Raw genomic sequence first — 24,244 nt, 5'->3', positions numbered from 1 at the left:
TTACGGATTGTTAGAAATTTCCAATTTAGAAAGCCAAGCAAATATTTTCTTCCGTTAATAAGATACACTTATACTCAGCAAAGGGCATTGATTCCTCATCTGACATTTTTACATTTAAAAGGACAGGGCTTAGTGGTTCATGCCTGTAATTTCAACACCTTGGACAGCCAAAGCAGAGGGATTGCTTGAGCCCAGGAGTTTGAGACCAGCCCGTGCAACACGGCAAGACTTCGTCTCTACAAAAAGTTAAAAAAAAAAAAAATCAGCCAGGCACGGTGATGTGCGCCTGTGGTCCCAGCTACTCAGGAGGCTGGGGTGGGAGGATCACTTGAGCCCAGAGGTCGAGGCTGCAGTGAGCCATGATTGCACCACTGCACTCCAGCCTGGAGACGGAATGAGACCTTGCCCCGCATCAAAAAAAAAAAAAAAACCTCATACACATGTATATGCGCTGTGGGTCACTTCCAGGCTGAGGACAACTGCCAGAGCAGGGATTCCTGACCCATAGCCAGGCCTGGATCCTGGTTCAGGCTCTGTGGCCCCAGCCCACATGTCAGCAGGGAAGCCCAGCCCCAACCTCAGAGGGCTCTGCTCAAACGTAACTCCCTCAAAGCCGCAGAACCCTGCATGACTTACCTATCGATGTTGTAACAAATTACCACAAACTTAGTGGCTTAAAACACACATTGACTCTCCAACAGCTCTGGAGGCAGGAAATCTGAAACCAGGCCCACTGGGCTGACGTCAGGGCCAGTGCCTTCTGGAGGCTCTGAGGGGGCAAGCTGCTTCCGTGGCCCTGCCCTTTCCTGCATCCCGTGGCTGCCTGGATTCCTGGCTCAGGGCCCCTCCTCCATCTTCAAAGCTCAAGACTCCAGTCTCTGTTCCCACCATTCCAAGGCCTCCCGCTGCGGTCAGAGCTCTGCCTCCCTCTTAAAAGACTCGTGATAACATTTAGGGTCTATCTGGGTAATCCAGGGTATCTCACCATCTCAACAGCCTTCAATGAATCACACCTGCAAAGTCCCTTTTGCCAAATAAGGTAACACCTACAGGTTCTGAGCATTACGATAGAAATATGTTTTTTGTGGAGGGGATTACTCAGCCGACCACACACCGTATCAAAAACACAAGCACTCCATTGCTGCCCACTCCCTCCCCGGGTCTCATCCACCGCTCTTGACATTCTTTTATCTATCATTTACTTCTCTCCTTTTTCTCCCACCAGAACAGGCTCCATGAACGCAAGGACTTTGTCCTGTTCACCGGGAACCACCTGGAATATAGCAAGTGCAGTCAATGTTTGAATGGATGGATGATTTATAGAGTACCCATATGCCAATGCAGGTGGACAGACGGGAACTCAGAGCCTCTCAAGCACAAATCTGTGGACAAGAACAAGAAGCACCTTGAACGGGCTGTGTGGAGTGCCCTGGGGAATTGGCATCCGGGTGTTTGGCAAGTTGGCCTGTATGGCCTGCGGGCAGGAACCCCCACCTGTCCTGCTCGCTTCTGTATCCCCAGCCCCTAGGCCTGCACTAGTGCTCAGCAGCAGCTGCATCAATAGCACCTGCTGCCTGAACAGAAAAGGAAGCTTCCCAAGCACCTGTGATCGGCAGTTTGGTCTCGGGTCCACTGATCCACTGCCTCCCCGCCGGTCTCAGCTGCATCTCTCCACCAAATTTACAGCCCCACTACCTCACCATCATTGTATTACCCCCGGCTCAAGAGCACAGGGTGCCCTGCTCCTTCCTGCCCCTTTCTCCCTTGGAGCCAGGCTTCCCTGCCCCATTTTGGGGTTCTCTGCAGTTTGCCCTACCCCCCATGGACAGACTCCATGGCATCCACTGGTTACTCCAGCCAGGTCAGCGGCCCCACCCTCAAACTCCCCTATACACATCCCACCTCCTCCCATTTGCCCACTGCCCCTGTGACTAGGGAATTGCCTCCTTGGTCCCCTCCCTGCCTGTGCAAAAACTGCATCTCCCTCAAGGCCCACAATGAGGCTTCCCCACAGCCCGTGTTCCCAGGTTTCGGGGATAGCCCCCTGCCACCCAGACTCTCAGCCCCACAGCACTTCCTCCCTGTGCGTGAGTTTCTGACCATCTTTTCTGCTCTCTGGGGAAGACGATGGTTTCATTTCTCCCATGCCTTCCAGCTGCTGGGCTTTGAAACCTACAGACCAAGAGTTCCATTTACGAGCTGCACACTGCTGGACAGGCTGGTAACCCTCCGGCCTCTCCATTCCGTCTCCGTAAAATGGGCACACGACCCCAGCCCAGCACCAGCAGGAGGACGCCAACACAGAAGTGGACAAAACCCTGCAAAGCCACAGGTGTGCCCACTGGTGCCAATAGCCCGCCTGGTGCCAGTGATGCCCCTCTCAGCTGGGAGAGGCCCAGGCACCACCAGAGACCAGGACAGAGGGGGCTTCAAAGTGTAGCTGGGCCGGGAGAGGTCTCTGGACAAAACCCAGAACAGCCGGTTACATCTAATTTTCAGGTGTACAACTAATAATGTTTTAGTGTACATTACCCCAGATATTCAAATGGACCTGGGTATTCTGCATTTGTATTTGCTCGACCTGGACCCCACTGCCTGTGTCAGTCAGAGGGGGTTTCCCAAAAAGCCCAGCCTCAGGAGGCGACATCAGAGGTGGCCGCCCAGGAAGGAGGCGGGGACGGGAAGACAGCAGCCGAGCTTACGAAGAGATGCGCTCCACGATACTTGCTTCCCACTAAAGAGCTGTTTTCTAGAATAGATAAAATAATCTTCTTGCTAACTATCAGCAAGGGGTTGTTTCAATAATATTTTTCCACTCCGGTGTGATTCTGCAACAACTCGGAAAACAAAGCAGTGACTCCCACAACAAAGATCCCCGTGGAAACCACTCACCTCCATCCCGAAAATCGTGACTTCACCTCACATTCCACCAGAAACCGACTACAGATTGTTACCAAAGAATCCTTGTGCAAACAAACACCAGCCAACTGCGACTGAATGGCAGGAAATGTAGCAGCTTTTTCTAATTTTAACTTTCTCCAGGAATGCATTCCTTCTAAACACACTGGGCAAATTCTCCCCAGACCCGTGCATTCCTCTGCGGTCAAGCAGTCACCTTCAGGGAGCCTAAGACAAACTGCAGATTCCAAGTGCGCGCTGGCCTGGCTGTGAGGGGTCCCTGGGCTCCAGGTCCCGTGCTGACCCACTGAACGAGGCTCTCCAAAGTGACTAAGAGGTTGGAATGAGCTATCTGAACAGGAAAGCACTCCCAGACTGGAGGGTGAGCCACCACAGACGGGAACAGAGCCCAGCAGTCTCCACCTCAGGAAGGCAGCATCAAGCAAGAGCGATAAACAGGGCTCGAGTCCACAGGCACCAGTCCACGACCCAGAGACCAGGACACACAGGCCAGGACCGGGAATGCCGCAAAAGTGCAATTCTGCAAATTATCCCCCCGGGACAGAAAAATTCAGAATTGTGCCTCATTTGATTTTAAAAGCCCATGAGGGCAAAGGACAAACTGGGATGCAGTATCTGCAATGCTCATAACTAAGAGAGGCTTATTTTCCAGAAAATCCAAAGCATTCCTACAATTAGCCAGGCATGGTGGCACAAGGCTGTAATCCCAGCTACCCAGGAGGCGGAGGTTGCAGTGGGCAGAGCTTGCGCGCCACTGCACTCCAGCCTGGGCGACACGGTGAGACCCTGTCTCAAAAAAACAAAAACAAAAAGCACTCCTACAATTCCATAAGAAAAACGGGCAAAAACCACAAAAAGGATTTCCGCACGGGAGGAAATCAGAATGGTCAGTAAACATTAGCTTCTGGCAGAACATAAAAACACTCAGATACCATCTCACACCCATCAGACCAGCCCCCCAAGTGAAAAAAAGGCGGACAATATTGAGGGAGGGGAGCATGTGGAGGAGCCTGGGCGAACCTGAAGGCTGCTGTGGGAAGTGGAGCTGGATTGGCAGCCAAGGCCCAGCCGCACTCCCTAGATAAACATTTGCACGCTGAGCTGGAAGTCATGTACAAAGACCTTCACAGCAAGTGTGGTTTCTGATAGCAAAGGCTGTAAGCAACCTATTGTCCTTCAGGAGCAGAAAGAATAATGAAGCCAAGGCATTAACATACAGCAGTCCCCCTTCATCCCAAGTTTCCACGGTTTCAGTTACCCCTGGCCAACTGTGGTCCCAAAACAGGTGCTACAGTACAATAAGATATTCGGGCTGGGAGAAAACACATTCACACAACTTTTATTACAATACAGTCCTATAATTGTTCTATTTTATTATTCATTATTGTTCATCTCTCAGTGTGCCTAATTTACAAACTAAACTTTATTATAGGCATGTATACACAGGGAAAAATATATAGTATATATAGGATTTGGTACTATCTGAAGTTTCAGGCACCTTCTGGGGGCCTTGTACCCCCTGCAGATAAGGGGGGACTACTTACAGGGGAAAGGCACATAGTAATGAAAACAGATGAACTACAGCTACAGATATCAACACAGAAGAACCTCAAGAACATAATGCTCAGCCAAAAAAGGAACCCTTGCAAGACTCTGTATTAGCCACCTAATGCTGTGTAACAAATCGCCCCAAACAACAGGCTTCTATTATTGCACAGTTTCTGTGGCTTAACTTGGTGAAGAAGAGACTCTCTGCTTCAGGGCCTCTCACAGAGCTGCCATCAAAGTCTTGGCCCAGGCTGGGGTCTCATCTCAAGGCTAGACTGGGGAGGGGTCCTCCAGGGTCACCTGCTTGTTGTAGCATCCAGTTCCTCATGGCCATGGGACTGAAGCCTCAACTGCATGCTGGCTGCTGGGGGAGGCCAACCCTCAGTTCCTTGCCACGTGGCCTCTCTATATGGCAGCCTGCTCCACCACAGCCAGCAGGGGAGACCATCTGTTGTCAAGGAAGAAGTTCTAAGCCCACATAACCTAATCACGAGAGGAATGCACAGCATCAACTTGGATGCATCCTGCTGGTTAGAAGCAAGTTGCCAGCTCGGCTCACACCAAAGGGAGGGGACTTCACAGGATGTGAACACCAGGAGGTGTGGATCACTGAAGGCCATCTCAGAGTCTGCCAGCCACAAAAGATACTGCATGATTCCATGTATATAAAAAAAAACAAAAACAAATGATGTTGCTTAGAAACACAACCCCATGGGATAAAATAGAAAACAGCAGAGAATGACAACTGCGAAATTCAGGACAGGGACTCCCTTAAATGCTTCAGGTTTATCCGATAAATACATTTTGTGGGGAGGGGAGAGGATCGGGAGCTGGGAGCTGGGAGGTGGGATTGGGAGGGGCAAAGGGAATTTCAAAGTTAAGTTCCATTTCTTGGCCTGAGTAGTGGCTACACAAGTGTTCATTGTTTTTGTGATTGTGTAAACATTCCCAAATATTTTCAAATACTATCTGTATCTACTCAAAGTTCAGGGACCACATGGCTTGCTAGCTTGGCACCCCACGGAACAGTGAGGACAGGGGCTCTGCACCCTGTGAAACCTCAAGGAATGCAGCAGATGCCTCCCCGGCATCCCCGCCTCCTGTCCACCTTGCCCTGCAAAGAAACGCACCAGCTCTGACCCAGAAGCATGTCCAGCACCCAGAAATCCTGCTGTCTCTCCTCGCCAAACCAAATGCAAAGCCTCTAGCCTGACCTGGAGGTAGAGCCGCTCCTCCAGAGGTTCAGCCTGTTCCTCCGCGCTGCAGCCTGACTCTCAGAGCTCACCAGCCTCTCGCCCTTCAGTTTCGAATGCAGGCCACGGCTGCTGCACCACTCGGTCTCTCTCCACTGGGCCAGGGCTCCTCTCCAGGACCTCGAAGCACTCTACTGTTGGGGTGCTTGTGTCTGTTTCAGTTGTCCCTCTTAAGGCAACTGAAAACAACCATGGATTTGCTGGAAGTTGGGAGTCGCCCAGAACCACATCCTGTTTGGCTCTGGCACTGATTCCATCATGCCAGTGTTACCCGGACAAAAGAACTTTCTACACAGGCTTAAGAAAGAGACGCGGCACCTGCAGCAGGAAAAGACCCCAGCCGGAGAGTTCACCACACCAGTCAGCGAGCACAGAGTGCTGGACAGATGACCAGTGGGGCCTTGGGGCACTGTGGGGTGCAGGAAAAGAGTACCTGGTCCTGCAGTGACTGCAGTGAGGGGGACCCTGCATTTTTACCCACGCTCCTCACCTGGCACCACTGCTGTACAGGCTGTCAGGTACTTGTTGAATGAATGAATGAATGAATGGATGAATGAATGAATGAAGCTCGTCTCCAGGTGCAGTGAGGAAATGCCAAAATAGAAACAGACTGCCAGGCACAGTGGCTCACGCTTGTAATCCCAGCACTTTGGGAGGCTGAGGCAGGCAGATCACCTGAGGTCCGGAGTTCGAGACCAGCCTGGCCAACATGGTGAAACCCCGTCTCTACTAAAAAATACAAAAATTAGCTGGGCATGGTAGCGTATGCCTGTAATCCCAGCTACTCAGGAGGCTGAGGCAGGAGAATTGCTTAAACCCAGGAGGCAGAGGTTGCACTGAGCAGAGATGGCGCCACTGCACTCCAGCCTGGCCAACAAGAGCCAAACTCCATCTCAAAAAAAAATAAAAATAAAAAAAAATAGAAACAGACCATCCAAGTGGGACAGACTGGCCACTAGCAGCTGCAGGACACAACCTCGGTGACACCCTTCTTGCTTAAGACTAGAAACTCTAGTGCAGGGTCTCAGGGTCTCTGTGTGCGCGCATATGTGTGTGCCCACGTGTGTGCAAATGCGCGTGCGAGTCTTTCTCAATGCAGGGCTCACTCTGTGCACTAACTGCATAAGCAAAAAAAACATCTAAGGAGCAGGTGCCTCAGTGTGGCTGTGAATATTCATACTTGAACCAGCCCTCTCTGGGGGAGAGACACTCTCATCCTGTTTTCCATCTACTCACCCCTAAGTCGCTAATGGGATGAGGGGGGCTGGCGCCACGGCCACAGGTCCAACACCTGCCAATCGCCCCAGAGCCGGGTGCTCTGGGCTCTGAGTTTCAGAGCAGTTTAATAATGCACCATTGTCTCTGGAGCTCTGCTCTGGTTCTCGAGTTCACTCGGCTAAAAGCTGATCTGCCTCTGTGTTTAGAAGCTCCTCGCTGGCCAGGAGGGTGGCTCACCTCTACACGTCTGGCCTGGAGAGAACAAAGGATGTGCTGTTGGGAAAAGAGATGGGTCTCAGCCCAACTGGGAGGCCTGGGCCCACCTGCCAGGGCGCACCAAGCGAGGGTCTGTAGGAAAGGGAAGTTCCCGGCTAGGGAGTGGGGACCCTTGCTTCTCTCTGGCAGGGGGTGCCCAGTGTTGCCTGCCTGAAGCAGACACGGCTGCGGAGGGTCAGGCCTGGAACCCCAGCCTCCGACCAGCCTTCCTAACCACTCTTACCTATTTTCTTAAATAAGCTTTTTCTTTTAGGATAGATTTAAATTCATAGAAAAGTCATGGAGATAATATACAGAATTCCCACAGGCCTCCCACCACCCGGCTTCCCTGTGTATGTCTTACAGGAGGACGGCACCTTTGTCACAATGGATGTCAGTGCACTATCATCAAACAATAAAGCCTGTCCTTCATCCAAGTCTCCTATGTTTGTCCCTGAGGTCCTTTTCTCTGTTCCAGGATCCCATCCAGATCACCACATGACATTAGGTGTCGTGTCTCTTTAAGCTCCTCTTGGCTAGGGCATCTCCCCAGACATTGTGTGTTTTGGGTGACCTTGACAGTACAGAGGAGGCCTGGTTAGGTATTCTGTAAGACGCCCCTTGGCTAGGGTTTGTCTTATGTTTTTCTCCCACTTAGACTGGGTTGTGTGTTACTGAGAGGAAGACCACAGGGGCAAGTTTCCTTCTCGCCACACGATGCCATCAGCGTGACTTATCCCTGCCATGGTGACCTTGGTCACCTGCCCAGCCCCTCTTAACCCCTTCTGCAGGCCCCTGCTTGCTCTCTACTCAGAGATGCCCCTATGTCTGCTACCAGAAGGGGGTAAACATCGGCTTCTGTATTTATCATGAAACAAGAAGCCCGGGGCCAAGAGACAGTAGCCCTGCTTAACTGCAGGCAGCCACCCATAAAATGCAAGAGAGACCTTAACCTGGTACACACCTGCCCTGTCACCCCATAAGGATCTAACTTAGCTACTCAGAACTACCAGCTGACTATAAGCTCAACACAAGTTTAAAATCTAAGTGACTGAATGAATAAATAAATAAAGGTGACAGTCTGGCCTGCATTTAGAAAAAGGCAATTTCTAGGAGAAGGGCCCAGATACCACCTGTCCTGCCCAAGCCCTTCAAACCTGGCCAGGTGGGCTGCTGCTGGGGTAACCTGGGCCACCCCGCAGGAGCCACTCTTCATGGGTAGATGGGAAATCCGCAGGAGTCCTCCACAGGGGTCACTAGATGAAAGCCAGGGCCCCTGTCCCTAGAAGATACAACCACACACATCATCCCTGGCGCCAAATTCGGCACAGACTCCTGTGTTCTGGGGTCCTCGTTCAATTTGGAGAGCTCAGTTTCTATGGGGCTGACGAGACAGGAAGCTGAGGCTGGAGAAAATAAATAGCTTCTTTTAAGCAGAGAAGCGGTGAAGCCACTAGAGGTTAGGGGGAAGCTAAGGTTGAATGTTCCTGGTCAAACTACTTTTTTTTTTTTTTTTTTTTTGAGAGAGAGGGTCTTGCTCTGTTGCCCAGGCTGGAGTGCAATGGCATGACTGTAGCTCACTGCAGCCCCAGTCTCCTTGGCTCAGGTGATCTTCCCACCTCAGCCTCCCGGGTAGCTGAGTCTACAGGCACACACCACCATGCCCAGCTAATTTTCGTATTTTTTGTAGAGACGGGGTTTCGCCATGCTGCTCTGGCTGGATTTGAACTCCTGGACTCAAGCAATCCTCCTGTTTCAGTCTCCTGAAGTGCTGGGATTACAGACATGAACCACGGCGCCCAGCCTCAAACAAGTTTCGTTCAATTTTTGACCCTCAAAGCTTGAGCGAAATGCTTGGTGCCTCAGTTTCCCCATATATGAAATGAAGCCACTTACAGTGCTTGCCTCGCAGGTAGGATTCTAGAATTCGGCCCGATCCTGAGGTTAAAGCCACCTTAGACGATGGGACTCAGATGCTGGAGGTAAAAGACACTGTGCTTAGGTGCAGACAGAGTTCTGAGCTCCAGTCTGGCCGCTGTGACCTCAGCAAGTGCCTGCACCTCCCCAGGCCTGGCTTCTCCACCAGTGAAAGGGAGAACAGCAGCAGCTCCAGCCAGAGCAGTGACACGTCTGCCATCCTGCGACTGCTGCTGTCCCCGATGTTACCACCGTTTCCTGGAGGCAAGAAACCAGTTCCCTGTGGGATAACACTGCAACCAACCACAAAATGCCTGTCTCCCCAGGAGCTCTCCAACAACTATCTCCACCAGAAATACACAATCCCGGCACCAAACGAACCCAGGGAAATACATCGCAAGCCAACCTTCCCCTGTCCAGTTCCTGAAACTCCGAGAATTGCAAGGCAGCTGCCTGCCGCCCGAGCTTGGCCTGCTCTGAGGGACGGGACTGAGACGTGTGCTGGGCATGCTTCCCACATGCCTCTAATCAGGCTAAGTTCTATTATGATCCCCATCACAAATCGCCACATGTCACAGGCAGGCAGGGCGTGCCAGGGTGAAACGCGACCTGCAGCACCCCCAGTGTGGGCACACTGACTGGCTCAGATTCCTTCCCCTCCCCTCACCCTTGGCCAGAAAGCACCCCAACACCAGCCAGGGAACAAAGAGGAGGCAGAGAGGAGCCAGAGAAGCTGGCAAGGAACCCCTCGATTTTTCGGAGCTAAGAGAGTTTGTGAACGCCCTGGGCCGCGGGCTGCATGAAGCCTTTGTTACTGTAAAATGCGACCAGGGAACGGGGGCCCTGAGCACCAGAAGGCCTGCGCCAGCCCAACACTAAGGCAAGAAACTGAAGGGCTAAACACTGAGGCCTTTTCCAGGCTTCCAAGTGGACTCAGCACATCCTGTGGTGGGATGCAGGATACTCCTGTTAGCTCCAGGGCTGCGTGTCTACAGAGCACCTCATCCCGCCCATTTCACCAACGTAGCATTTTATGGAGCAGTGAAATGGGGTGGAGCTCATGACCTTCACAAACCTCTCTCTCTTTTTTTTTTTTTTTTTTTTTTGAGACAGAGTTTCGCTCTTTGCCCAGGCTGGAGTGCAATAGCGTGGTCTTGGCTCACTGCAACCCCAGACTCCCGGATTCAAGTGATTCTCCTGCTTCAACCTCCTGAGTAGTTGGGATTACAGGCGTGCGCCACCATGCTCGGCTAATTTTCTATTTTTATTAGAGATGGGGCTTCACCACGTTGGCCAGGCTGGTCTCGAACTCCTGACCTCAGGTGATCCACCTGCCTCGGCCTCCCAAAGTGCTGGGATTACAGGGGTGAGCCACTGCGCCAGGTCCTTCGCAAATCGCTAAATGAGTTTTCCCAGGGCCAGTGAGGAGCTGCTGAGTTCCGAAAGCCTCCCCTGTTGACTTACTAGACCCGGAGCACTTGGAGACTGGCTCGTGTTGGCAGTGCAGCCTCACAGCCTCCCAGAAATCCAGGCTTGGCCAGGGGCAGTGGCTCACACCTATAGTCCTGGCACTTTGGGAAGCTGAGGCAGGAGGATCCCGTGACCCCAGGAGTTTGAGACTAGCCTGGGCGACATAGGGAAACCCTCTACAAAAACAGTTTTAAAACTTAGCTGGGTGTGGTGGCACATGCCTGTGGGCCCAGCTACTCAGGAGGCTGAGGCAGGAGGATCCCTTGAGCCCAGAAGTCACTCATCCTTGTGTCCTCCCCTCCAGCCTGGACAACAGAGCAAGACCATGTCTCAAAAAAATAAAAAATAAAAAATCCAGGCTTTAGATAGAAGGGCTTCTGGGAGCCTACAACTGAATTAAGTGAGAAAGGGCAGGTACTGTCAGTTCGGGGGGGCTACGTATTGCATAAGACTGCCTCAGAAAGTCAAACTGCTTTGGGACTGGTGCCTCCCACATAAGAGGTGGTCAACAAATCCTCGATGACTTGATTTCAGGACAGAGCACTGGAATGACTTCTGCAAAGTGAGGCTGTACATACTGCTTAGAAATGCTGCAAAGATGCCAATCTTAGCAAGGAAGATTGGAAGGGAAATGTTAAAACCAGGAGGGCACAGGGGTAGGTGAACCACTGTGTTCCATCGGTGAGGGGGTCACGAAACAGCACTGAAAATAATTTCCCCAGAAGATGGCCTTCCACCTCCCGCCAGGGATGGCTCACAGGTGGACGGTGTGTGGGCGATGTCAGCACTGCCAGTGAAACCACCCAGTGAAAGAAGCAGGGTGCAGATATGAACACGAATGACCCCATCTAAAAAGAATGTCTCTGTGATTTAGCTCACAGTAATGGAGTTTAGGGAAGATAGATGATTTTTAATTCCTTTCTGAGGCTCTATTTTCTACATCTTCTATGATACACATGTAACTCACCAACAGACAAAAGGACAACGGCTGGCCATACTTTAGAGTCACCAGGAGGCTTGAGTCTCAGCCCTCAGGTCTGTGGTGATGTCTGTGTTCTGCATGTGTTTTTCAACACAACATACTTCAACTACATTCACTCTCAACAATCTGCAAAGGTAAAGGTGGCTTTGGAAGAGTGAAGCCGGGAAAAAGGCTTGTTCCCACTTTCCACGGAAGGAACTTCTCTCTGCAGTCTGTTCAGAAATAAGCTCCCCAAGCAAACGTGCAATGAAAGAAAACACACACTATCTAAAACAATTCACTTGGGCTTTAATTTTTTTTTTTAACAAGGTCTTGCTCTGTATCCAGGCTGGAGTGCAGTGGCATGATCACAGTTCACTGCAGGCTTGACCTCCTGGGCTCAGCCATCCTCCTGCCTCAGTCTCCCCAGTAGCTGGGACTACAGGTGCATGCCACCATGCCCAGCTAATTTTTTGTATTTTTTTGTAGAGACAGGGTTTCACTATGTTGCCCATGCTGGTCTCAGACTGATGGGCTCAAGTGATCCTCCTGCCTCAGCTTCCCTCCTCCCTCCTCCATCTCTACAGAAAAAAAAAACAAAAATACAAAAAAACTGAAGGGATAACAGGCATGAGCCACCATGCTTCCCAGCACTTTGGGAGGCCGAGGCAGGTGGATCACCTGAGGTCAGGAGTCCGAGACCAGCCTGGCCACATGGTAAAACCCTGTCTCTACTAAAAAAATACAAAAATTAGCCAGGCATGGTGGTGCGTGCCTATAACCCCAGCTACTCAGGAGGCTGAGGCACAACAATCACTTGAACCCAGGAGGCAGAGGTTGCAGTAAGCCGAGATGCCGCCACTGCCCTCCAGCCTGGGCGACAGATTGAGACACTGTCTCAAAAAAAAAAAAAAAAAAAAAAAAACAAAAATGGCCGGGCACAGTGGCTCACACCTGTAATCCCAGCACTTTGGGAGGCTGAGACGGGTGGATCATGAGGTCAAGAGATGGAGACCATCCTGGCCAACATGGTGAAACCCCGTCTCTACTAAAAATACAAAAATTAGCTGGGTGTGGTGGCACATGCCTGTAGTCTCAGCTACTCTGGAGACTGAGGCAGGAGAATCGCTTGAACCTGGGAGGTGGGGGTTGCAGTCAGCCAAGATCACGCCACTGCACTCTGGCCTAGCAACAGAGCGAGACTGTGTCTCAAAAAAAGAGAAAAGAAAAAAGAAAAAGGAAAACTTCACAGAAAAGTTAAGTTAATAAATGCAGTTTAAAGAAGGGAAGCTGGCCAACATCATGAGTCATCAGAGAGATGCAAATCAAAAACACTGTGAGAGACCACCACACACCTGTTGAGATGGCTACTGTCAAAAAACCAGAAAATAACAAACGCTGGTGAGGATGTGAAGCAACCGGAACCCTTGTACGCTGTCGACGGAAATGCCAAATGGAGCGACTGCTATGGAAAACAATATGGAAGTTCCTCAAAAAATTAAAAATAGAATTACCATATAATCCAGCAATTCCACCTCTGGGAATATACCCAAAAGAGCTGAGAGCAGGGTCTTGAAGAGATATCTGCACACCCAGGTTCACGGCAGCATTATTTGCAATAGCCACGAGGTGCAACTCAAATGTCCATGGACAGATAAATGGATAAACAAAATATAACATATACATATAATGGAATATTATGCAGCCTTCAACTGTAACATCATAGGCCACAGCATGGATGAACCTTGAAGACACTATGCTAAGTGAAATATGCCAATCACAAAAAGACAAATATTGTATGATTCCACCTATGCGAGGTACCTGTAGTAATCAAATTCATAGCAACAGAAAGTGGAATGGTGGGTGCCAGGAGCTGGGGGAGGAGGAAACGGGTACAGAATTTTCATTCTGCAAGATGAAAAAGGTGTGAAGATTCTGCTGCACAACACTAAGGCAACTGAACTGTATGCTCCAGATGGTTAAGATGGTAACATTTATATTATGTCTTTTACCACAATTTTAGAATTTTTTTAAAGGCAGTGGGGGAAGGCCATATTGAGTGGCCTATTTTGTTGTCTTCATGCAGTCTCTGAAGAAATTTGTGTCCGGTAACTCACGCTGCAGCCATCACCACATCTACCTTCTTTCAATTTGGGCCTGATAACCCACAGAACAATTCTAAAGCAGTTAAAAAAAAAAAAGTCAACCCTCTCTCCAATCGCTTTTACGAGGCAAAAAGTGATCCTGATCCCCAGCGCTAACAAACAAAAAATAAAACGACACATAAATCCCATCTGGGAATACAGACATGGAAACCTACGCAACAGAAGTCAGCTGAAGAGTGCACCCCAATTAGCTGGAATTAGCGGTGGAATGCAAGGCCGGCGCCCCGAGGGAAGGCGCTCCAGGAAAGGAGGGTGACTCACTGTTCACTTTCTATGTGTCTGTAATGTTTGGAATGACTACAAAGGCTTTTATTATTCCTACAATAAAAAGAGTTATGCACACCCGAAATTTTGTAAAACCATGATCTCAGAAATGATACCACTCAAGACACGTATTCCAAAGGAGGTAACTGTCTAAACTGCTCATTTTCAATCCCAGTTGGGCCTATCGAGTCACCTAGGATGCTTTTAAAATTAAAAAGCCAGAGGTCCCAGCTCCAGGCCAATAGAACCTCTAGGGGAAGGACCTGAGCACATCTTTGACCTTCACAGTTGATTCTGATGCACAGAAGGAGGAGAAGTCCCGCCAAGGTTTTCAGATGGGTTAAGGCTTCTCTACATTTAAGATTCCATCCAGCCAGTCCGTCAGCATCAGCGTTCCCAAGTGTTTTGAGTTCTGACCAACACGGCTAGAACTAAAGCAGAAGCGCTCTAGAAACAAAGGGGGAGTGTGTGTGTGTGCGTGAGTGTGTATGAGAGAGCGTGTGAGTGTGTGTATGAGTGTGTGAGTGTGTGTGAGAGTAAGAGCGTGTGTGTGTGTGTGACAGACAGCGAGTATGTGTGTGAGACAGCGAGACTGTGTGTGTATGAGAGTGTGTGTGTGAGACAGCGTGTGTGTGTATGTCAGTGTGTGTGACAGTGTGTGTGTTTGTGTGAGTGTGTGAGAAAGACAGAGTGTGTGTGTGAAAGACGGTGGGTGTGTGCGCGCACACGCATGTGTTTCGGCTTGAAAGCTGAGAAGGAAGGTCCCACCGGGCAGAGGCAGTAAGGGAAAGGCTGGGGTACACACATGCTTCCCTAAGAGGACCCACAGGCATCCTAGGGGCCCACTGGAGGAGGCAGGGCAGGGGCAGGCTTGGGATAAAGCCCTCCAAGTCCAGCCTGCCAGGCTCCGTGTGCTGTGTGGAAAAGCGGAGGCTTATTCTGGAAAACCACGAAGCCCTTGGAATTCTGCAGGCCAAGAAGTGGCACGATCAGATCTGTGTTTTCAGTCCTTGGAATAGCTGGAAGGCCACAACTGGCACTGAAGGCAGCCTGCGCGTGTCTGCTGAACGAATCAATGAATGAATGGGCAGGAGGAACAAGGGTGGCCTCCCAGACAGAGGCCAGGGTCACAGAGCCACCTACTCAGAGCCAGCACACGCTGGGACGTCCCAGGGCTGCACGTGATGATATGCAACTTCCAAACTTCAGGGGAGGGGACTCTGAGCATGAGGAAGGGGCATAGACCCAGACTCTACTGTTCCCCAAAGCTACCCGCAGATCAGGGCACCGAACGTACAAAACCAAAACCACCCACAGAATTCTGCAAAAAGCCAGTAAGTGAGATATCCTAAGCTGTCAGTCTGCCTAACAAGACTGGCAGCTTCAACAACACAAAATTAGAACCTCACAAATGAAAGCTCCCCTGTGGCTACGGGGAAGAGGCGCCCTGGGGGAAGCAGCCCTGGACTGGGACGAGCTCGAAAAAGCTAACAGCAAAGTCTAGCCAAAGTCTAGTCTAAAGTCTCGTCTAAAGCTAACAGCAAAGTCGCCTGGAACCAGAGTGGCTGGTCTCACTTCCAAATCATAAAGGAAGAAAGAGCTCTAGAAGACAGCATATTCAAAGAAGAGGGCAGTGATCAACTGTGTGAGTTACAACACCAAATATGAAAACCGGCAGAATCACTTGCACACTGTTTGCATAAAATAAAACCACAACGAAATGACCTAGAAAGGGAGGCAATAAAAGGGTATCAGGAAAAGTATGAAATACACACACACAGGATTTCTCTACTGGTAAAATTGCAAAGCAACGGAAACATCAAATTATGCCGAAAGAATGACTAAAACATATGGTAAAAACTGTGAGTGTAGATCGGGGAAAGGGCAAGGCAGCAGCCACACAGGGAAACCCAAGCCCGTCTCTTGAGACCTGACAGTCCAACAGACAAGACACATGGCATGCGATGTGAAATACGATATAATCAAGCTTGATTTAACTGATCTATCTGAAACCCCACGTCCCAGAGAAAATACAATTGATTTGCAAGTATCCAAGGAATAACCACAAACACTGAAGGCATTCTCAGCCAAAGAAAATTTCAATAAATTATCCAAAGTAAAAAACTGTACTAGACACCACCTGGCCCCAATGTAATAATTCTAGAAGGTAACTCGAAAATAAGAGTAAACAACTCGAAAAAAAAAAGAACAACTCTCTTGAGTTAAAGGCTCCTTAGAAGGCACATGGAGAACACCCCAGGGTCCATCTGGTTCCACAAACTCATTGGGCATCAGGTGGCCGTGTTTCTGCAGCCCCTCATGGAAACACAAGCCCCCAGTCCCCACCTCATGAGTCTACTGATGTTGCTACTAACAAATATTCCCTGAATAGAGCTGAGATTTCCAAAGGGGAAAACCTAGAACACTCCATCTATTATCATTGCTACCACCGAGCTGACCAGATCCCTGACCACCTGGCTACAGCCCAGCTGCTCCCTTCATTCCATCAGCTACGGACTGGTTGGCGGAACCAGGTGGACCTGGGTGTGGTCGCCCTCACCTGAGCAAGGGAAGGAGCGGGCTTCTCCACAGGTGGCAGGAAACCCAGCAGGTGCCTTCACCACCTGGGTGGGAGCTTCCCGTCCTGCACTAATTCTTAGATGAACACACAATGGCCAATCAGAGAAGCCCCACAAAGTACAGATACCTGAGGGCAAGCTTCTCAGGTATAAAGAGTTGTCTCTGCAGCATCTGCTACTCAGGGTGGCAGGGATCCTGGCTCTGATCATCTCCACCAAGGGTCCACTGTGGCTGCCCCTGTGCCACACCTCCCAAAGCAGGACTCAGCATCACTGGATCACTGGGTGAGGGGCTTCAGTGACACCTGTCTGTGCAGAGGTGAGCACCAAGAACCCGGGGAGCCAGGGAGGCACGGGAAGGAGGTAACCTGACACGGATATGGAGCCACGAGAAGAATTCCTTGTTGCAATGAGCGCAGCTCCGATACCACTTAGGGAAGTGCAAGGCTGCAGCAGAAGTGCAGGGCTGGAAGGTCGAGGACTGCTGCAGGAGACTCCAAGCAGGCAGGGAAGATGGGGAGCCCACGTGTCAGGGCGCAGTGGTGAGACCCCAGCTCCACACCCTCTTGGTGTTAGGGCTTTCCCCTCATCCTCCAAGGAGTGGCTCCTGCGGTAGGTCTGGACCCATCCTCCTGATTACCCACCTGGCAACCTCCCACCCACCCTCACACCTCATCTGGGACCTCAGGTTCCCCACCTCCCACAACACAGCCCCATCCTGCTGCCCAGTCTGGTCCCAGTTAAGCACCTTGTTCACCCTGGAATTGAGACCCGGCCCCCCTTGTGGGGGAGAACAGTATCATGGTTGAGACAGCCTGGACTTAACTCCTGGCTTCTGCATTTCCCAGCTCACACAAGTCCCTAAACCCCTTGGTTCCTCAGTTTCCCGATCTGTTAAACAGAGACAGTAAGAGTCCCTCCCCTCCTATGTGTTGTAAGGTTGTTAAGTGCTGAAAACACAGGATGGCATGCAGCCCTGTTCTATTACTATTATTACCGTAAGCATAATATATGTGTTATGCATGAACACCAAACAATCAGAAAGAGGGAATATATAAACGTGATTAGTTAGCAAAGAAGGATTACATATTTTTAATATTTCTACTATCAAGAATAATGCTACCTTAATTAAGCAAAGCTTTTTTTACATTTTCTGCCAGACGGGCAATGTTCACATTAGTTTGACACCGGGGCTATTTGCCACCAATGAAAATAACTATTTCCAAAGTTTCAAAAGACCCTTATAATCCAAAGGAATATTACAGAGTCAAAATGATGTCCCAGTCACAGGCATCATCAAATGCAGAATGTGAAATAGAGTTTGCAGAAAATTAAAATCAACATGTCGGTGCCTTGTGTCTCCAATTCCCCTCGGTTAATATCCAGACCTAAGTGCCACACACAAGATTTACTGCGTGGTATTTCAGATACTTGCTGTGTTCACGGACACATTAATTATCCTCTTGGCTTTAGTTTCATCATGAAATGGAAACAAAACCATTTACTCCACTGAGTTTTCCTGAGGATTAAGAAAGTGAAATAACCTAGTACAGTGACTGCCTGTAGCTGCTCTACAAATTTTAGCCACCTCCTCCCTTTCTTCTCTTTCATTTATTTATTTTTTAAATGGAGTTTCGCTCTGGTTGCCCAGGCTGCAGTGCAATGGTGCAGTCTCGGCTCACTGCAACTTCCACCTCCTGGGTTCAAGCGATTCTCCTGCCTTAGCCTCCCAAGTAGCTGGGATTACAGGCCATGCCCGGTTAATTTTGTATTTTTAGTAAAGATGGGGATTCACCATGTTGGCCGGGCTGGTCTCGAACTCCTGACTTCAAGTGATCCACCTGCCTTGGCCTCCCAGAGTGTTGGGATTACAGCCATGAGCCACCGTGCCCAGCCTCTTTCTCCTCTTTTCTCCTGAAGTATTTTAAATTTACAGTTTACTTTGTTTCCTTAAAGACAATGGGAGGGGTCAGGTGTGGCCAGGCAGGAGATGACCATCCTCAACCTCGCCAGGCCAAATCTCAACCCAAACAACAATTGTTATTTTTGTACATTCCCTTCCAGACCCTATTTGCAAGCTCTACTGTGTTGCCTATTTGCAATTCCTAGTAGCACAAGAGGACAACCACAAACAACCTGACATTCAAAGTCACACAAGCGCAAGTTTTTCCCATAATGCCTAACTGGCAATCAGCTGAGCGGTAAATCGGAGTTTTGTCCCGAAAGTTACTCACCTGTTACTGGCAGCCCTCCAACACAGGTTCGCTGTGGGAATCACTGCCGTTTTACCCATCTTCCTGCTCATGAAAATAACCCCCATCGCCGGGCGCGGTGGCTCACGCCTGTAATCCCAGCACTTTGGGAGGCCGAGGCGGGCGGATCACGAGGTCAGGAGATCGAGACCATCCTGGCTAACACGGTGAAACCCCATCTCTACTAAAAATACAAAAAATTAGCCGGGCGAGGTGGCAGGCGCCTGTAGTCCCAGCTACTTGGGAGGCTGAGGCAGGAGAATGGCGTGAACCCCGGGGGGCGGAGCCTGCAGTGAGCCGAGATCGCGCCACTGCACTCCAGCCTGGGTGAAACAGCGAGACTCTGTCTCAAAAAAAAAAAAAAAAAAAAAAAAAAGAAAATAACCCCCATCTTCCCAGAATAACAATCTGACTCCCAATTTAGCCAGCAGCCAATTTCTAGACAATTTGACTAATGACAAAAAAATCAGTGTTTATGACATCATCTCCCAGCTTTTCACTATTTCCTTTTCACCTTGAAAAACTAATGGTTTTCCTCTGAGCAAGTTGAGGACAGCCGGTTTTTCTATTGCAGCAGAAGGTTGTATTCAAGTTTTCACAGAAGAGATGGGATTAGCCAGGTTAATGTGGGTTCCACACAGAAGTCTCTCTGGATGGCCAGTAAACTCAGCAGCTCACCGGGGTGCAGAGACGTGGCTGTCAGGAGTCTGACCACCCAGCCTGGTGAGTTTCAGAAACTGACAATTAAAGCCAGGACACAGCCTGTCCGCTGACCTTCCCTGAGGGGGAACTGCTGAGGAGTTCAAGGACTCAGCTGACCAGAGAGAGGTGCACTGATCCTGGGTGCCTCTCATGTGGTTTTCACTGGACAGTCTCCTCTTCTTCATTACCTTTTTTCTCTCTGGGATGAAAGAATGCTGTGACTCCTTTAATGATTCAACCGTCAGCTTAGTTTCTGAAGTGTTGTTTTGGGTAATAAAAGTAACTTTTAAAAGCTGTACAGGGTGGTTAATCAGGAGACAATTTTATAAGAATCTCACAGCAGGCCAGGAGGGAGAAGTACCACATGTGGGTCACCTGTGGGGTCACGGGGGCACTGGGCTGGGAGACCGACTCTGCTACACATAGTGCCAGGGCTGTGAAGATGGGGGTCTGGAACAGGATGTGGTGCATAGGGTAGCCTTCCCGCCAGGCCTCGATGATGGATGGGTCACCTCCTGTGCCAGGGAACCCCCAGGCAGGTCACCCGGCCCCTTTCAAGTCATGCTTACACATCTAATTGCGTCTTCCCGGTGCCCTTAGATACAAGTTCAAAGCTAGGGAAGTGCAGAAGAACCTGTCCGATCCAGCCACCTGCCCTGGAATCCCTCCCAGGTGCTCTGGGGAAGGGGTCTCACTATGGCCCTCTTTTGGTTCCTTGGACTCACCAAGCCACCCTGCCCAGAACCCACCAGTCCACTGCCCCCCTAAATCACCATGCACTTCCTGGCCTGCTCATTCTTCAGGTCCCCCTACTTAGTGGGGCTTCTTTAGGGATCCTGTCCTGATCCCCAACACAACCTCATGAACCCTGACCTTTCCCCTGGTGCACTTGAATGCCCCTTCTCCCCTGCTGGGCAGTGACCTCCCTGTGAGCAATTGCGTCTGGTGGGCTCCCCATTTATCTCCCCCACCCGGAATGCAGAGGGGCTCAGCAGTGAGTCAAGCAATTAAAAAGCGTTAAAGCGTGAACAAGAAGAGGGAAAGAGCCAGGACCATGTCCCAGAGAGTTAGAAAAGGGGTCAGCTCTCAGGCTTGATGTCAGTGCCCCTCCCCAGCCTCCTGAAGGTGTCCTCCACACTCAGAACAAAAAACCAGAACTCATGGACAGTTTCCTGCTTCTAAGCAGCCCCTGGGGTGTCCTGGGAATGCTGGCCAGTCCCTTACCCCCCTAGCTGGGGTTTCACGAAGCCCCAAAGTGCTGCCTCATGTTACCTATAGGTGGATGACTCACAAATACTGCGGTGCCAAGACCTGAGGAGGCAGCCAGGCCCCTGTGCAAAACTACACACAGGAGACAGGCCAAGAAATATTCCGCCCATAAATTAGTTTTCCTCTCTTGCCAGAAAGAAGGCTTGCGACACCAGACCGCAGTCAAAGATCCAAATTACAGTCTTGCAATCAGCAGGAGGCATGATAAACACTCCCCTTAGTGAACCCAGAGGTCCTGAAAACCAAGTCTGCGCTTTTACCAGATGCCAGATCCAACCGCAGTCCGTCTTGTCACAGCTGATCAAGTGACACAGCCACAGAATCACTCTAGACACACATGAAGACATGACTCTGGAGAAGCTTGCAATGACAGTTCCGAAGCTGAACGCATGAAAACCATCACTCATCCCCTTCTAGGAGGGAGTGGGCCCTGAAGACCTCCCAGCAGAAACACCTCCTGGGCCCCAGGACATACAGTTACTCGCAGATGTTAATGCTTCTGAAGCTGGCATGTATGCGTGCATCCTAAAACTGAAGTATGTGCTTAAGGCATCAACATTACCCTGCTGACCCAACCTCCCACTCCAAAAGCGCAGGACACAAAGCAGGTCAGGATCCGGAGAAACAGAAAGCATTCCCCCAGAAATGGATGGGAACAAGTAAGGCTGCTCTTAAAGTTCACCAAGTTTCATACACCAGATTCTGGAACTCTTCCCAACGTCACTCCCTTTTGAGGTGCTTTTCTGGATAGTAATTATACAGTCACCCAACAATTAATATAATCATAAGTTCTTCACAGATTTTTAAGCACAATAAAAGTAAAAGATTCATTCAAATGAGAAACTTCACATGCACGGAAAAATCTATATATCAGAGATGTTCATTGCAGTGTTGTGTACGATTTCAAAATAACTGGGAAGTGTCTATTCATAAACGCTTGTCAAACAAACAGGGTACTTACCTATACAAACCTGACATGAAAAATGAGGATGCAAATCTGTATTTATTGATCTGAAAATATGTCAACAATTTTAGATAAAAAGCTAGTTTTAAAAGCATAGTATTGCTGGGCGCAGTGGCTCACGCCTGTAATCCCAGCACTTTTGGAGGCTGAGGCAGGTGGATCGCTTGGGATCGGGAGTTTGAGACCAGCCTGGCCAACATGGTGAAACTGTGTCTCTACTAAAATATTAAAATTAGCCAGGCATGGTGGCAAGTGCCTGTAATCACAGCTACTAGGGAGGCTGAGGCGGGAGAATCGCTTGAACCCAGGAGGCGGAGGTTGCAGTCAGCTGAGATTACATCACTGCACTCCAGCCTAAAAAGTCTCAAAAAAAAAAGCATAGTATTCATTCAATAAATACTTATTGAAAAATTGCTATGTGCCAGGTACACAGGGAAGACCACTCACTGTCTCAGCCTGTTTTTGTTTGGAAGCTGTATACTTCAAGCGAAAATATCTGAAAGACGCCTATGAAAGTGTCCAGAGTGGTCATCGTGGCTGGTAGAATTCCACTGATATGATTTTTTTTCCTTTTACATTGTCTAGTGTTTCTAAAACAAACATGTACAAACATATAATTTATTGAGTAATTTAAAATACATACGCAGAAAAGGCTTTTTTTTTTTTTTTTTTTTGAAAAGAAGAAAGAGGCCAGGCACAGTAGCTCACACCGGTAATCCCAGCACTTCGGAAGGCCAAGGCGGGCAGATCACTAGAGGTCAGGAGTTCAAGACCAGCCTGGCCAACCAGTAGACCAGTAGAAACCCGCATCCCTACTACAAATACAAAAATTACCCGAGCGTGGTGGCATGCACCTCTAATCCCAGCTACTAGGGAGGCTGAGGCACGTGAATCGCTTGAACCTGGGAGGCGGAGGTTGTAGTGAACTGACATTGGGCCACTGCACTCCAGTCTGGGTTAGAGAGGGAGACACTGTCTCCAAAAAAACAAAAAGCTGAAAGAAAATCACAAGGAACAATTCTGAAAACAACTCATATGTCTATAAAGTACTTTAGTGAACAAAAGATGCTTATCACCTCCCCACCCCACCCAAGAAGTCAGGGCAGGTAAAGACCTCTTGCAAACAAAGGCACAGGGGCCTCCGGCACTTGCTGCTGGTCCTTCTATGCTACCTGCCAGAGCCACTCTCCACCCCAGCTCCAGGGACCTGTGGCCTCATCAAAGACATCCCCCTCCTCACCCCCCCAACACCCCACCTCCTCCAGGAACTTCAGGAACTGGGCAAAGTCAGCATGGATGAGCCCTAAACCTTATTTAGACAGTTACGACCGCATCAAGCCCCTGGTCCACACCTACGTGCTTTTTAAAGGTCAAGTTGAGCATCAAAAGAATATCAAACCCCTACATTCTGTTCAACTCAGATGCTGGAACATCACAGAAACTCTATTAATTCAGTATCTAAGAATAAACTATGGTACATGTACACAAGACAAAAGAAGCAAGGCATGAAGAACTGCACGCCAACAAGCATGTGGCTCAAAACCAACATGGGGGCCGGGCGCAGTGGCTCACGCCTGTAATCCCAGCATCCAGGGAGGCTGAGGCAGGTGGATCACCTGAGGTCAGGAGTTCAAGACCAGCCTGGCCAACATGGTAAAACCCCATCTCTACTACAAATACAAAAATTAGCTGGGCATGGTGGCGCACACTTGTAATCCCAGCTATTTGGGAGGCTGAAGCAGGAGAATCACTTGAACTCAGGGGATGGAGATTTCAGTGAGCCAAGATCGCACCACTGCACTCCAGCCTGGGCGGCAGAGCAAAACTCCAACTCAAAAACAAACAAACAAACAAAAACCACAGGGACAATGACGCAGCCAAATCCACAGCTAGCAGTACAGTGGCATTTAGTGTGATCTCATTTAAACTGCCCAACCCCAGGAGTGAAGCACGATGGTCATCATTTTAGAGATCAGAAGGCTGAGCCTCAAAGATGTCCAAAAATGTGACCGAGGTCATAACAGGAAGAGAAGCCAAATATTCGGACACGGACAGGTGTGTGGGGCTGAGACACCCCCTGCGCCTTCCCACTGTGATGTCCCCGCAATGAACCAGGTCCCAACAAAGAGCCATGGAGCTGCCACTGGAAAAAGGAACTTCTCATATTGCGGTCTGTGAAAACGTCATTCTAGCTATTGTTCCCCGACAATGGCTGGGAAACACAAAACAATGTAAGAAGAACATGATACGTGAGCCATGAAATTCTTACCCAGGATCTTCCTCCATACGACGACTTTCAGTTTTGCAAATCAGGCTGTTTCATATTGGATTGATTTCGAAGAAACAGCTGTGTACAGAAATGTCTCAGTGTCTAACGCAGGGAAAAGGCCAACAAATCTGGGAAGAGTCCGAAACCACAGAAAAATCCTACATTACACAGTGCAACTGAGCATTTCAAGTGTGTGTGCATGTGGCCCCAAACAGTAGTGTCTGCTTTCCCCCAATTTA

At 49.6% G+C, this 24,244-nt stretch overlaps 1 protein-coding gene across 8 annotated transcripts in view; it reads right to left on the bottom strand.

Annotated features, from left to right (window-relative positions):
• SH3BP4 (SH3 domain binding protein 4) overlaps positions 1-24,244 on the bottom strand; it is a 104,336-nt gene that overhangs the window by 71,188 nt on the left and 8,904 nt on the right. Inside the window, exon 1 of one of the 8 annotated variants that reach the window (XM_063645769.1) lies at positions 24,006-24,177. The exons of 4 other annotated variants lie outside the window; for them this stretch is intronic. The gene's annotated coding sequence lies outside the window, so the exon portion shown is untranslated. Of the gene's footprint in view, positions 1-5,681; positions 5,704-18,783; positions 18,872-24,005; positions 24,178-24,244 lie in introns of those variants that run through there. 3 more of the 8 variants (XM_063645768.1, XM_055291051.1, XM_063645770.1) reach the window with 3 other exon arrangements.

The sequence above is a fragment of the Symphalangus syndactylus genome, chromosome 8 (genome assembly GCF_028878055.3).
Source record: "Symphalangus syndactylus isolate Jambi chromosome 8, NHGRI_mSymSyn1-v2.1_pri, whole genome shotgun sequence".
Classification (NCBI taxonomy): domain Eukaryota; kingdom Metazoa; phylum Chordata; class Mammalia; order Primates; family Hylobatidae; genus Symphalangus; species Symphalangus syndactylus.
This window is presented reverse-complemented; position numbering and strand designations above follow the sequence as displayed.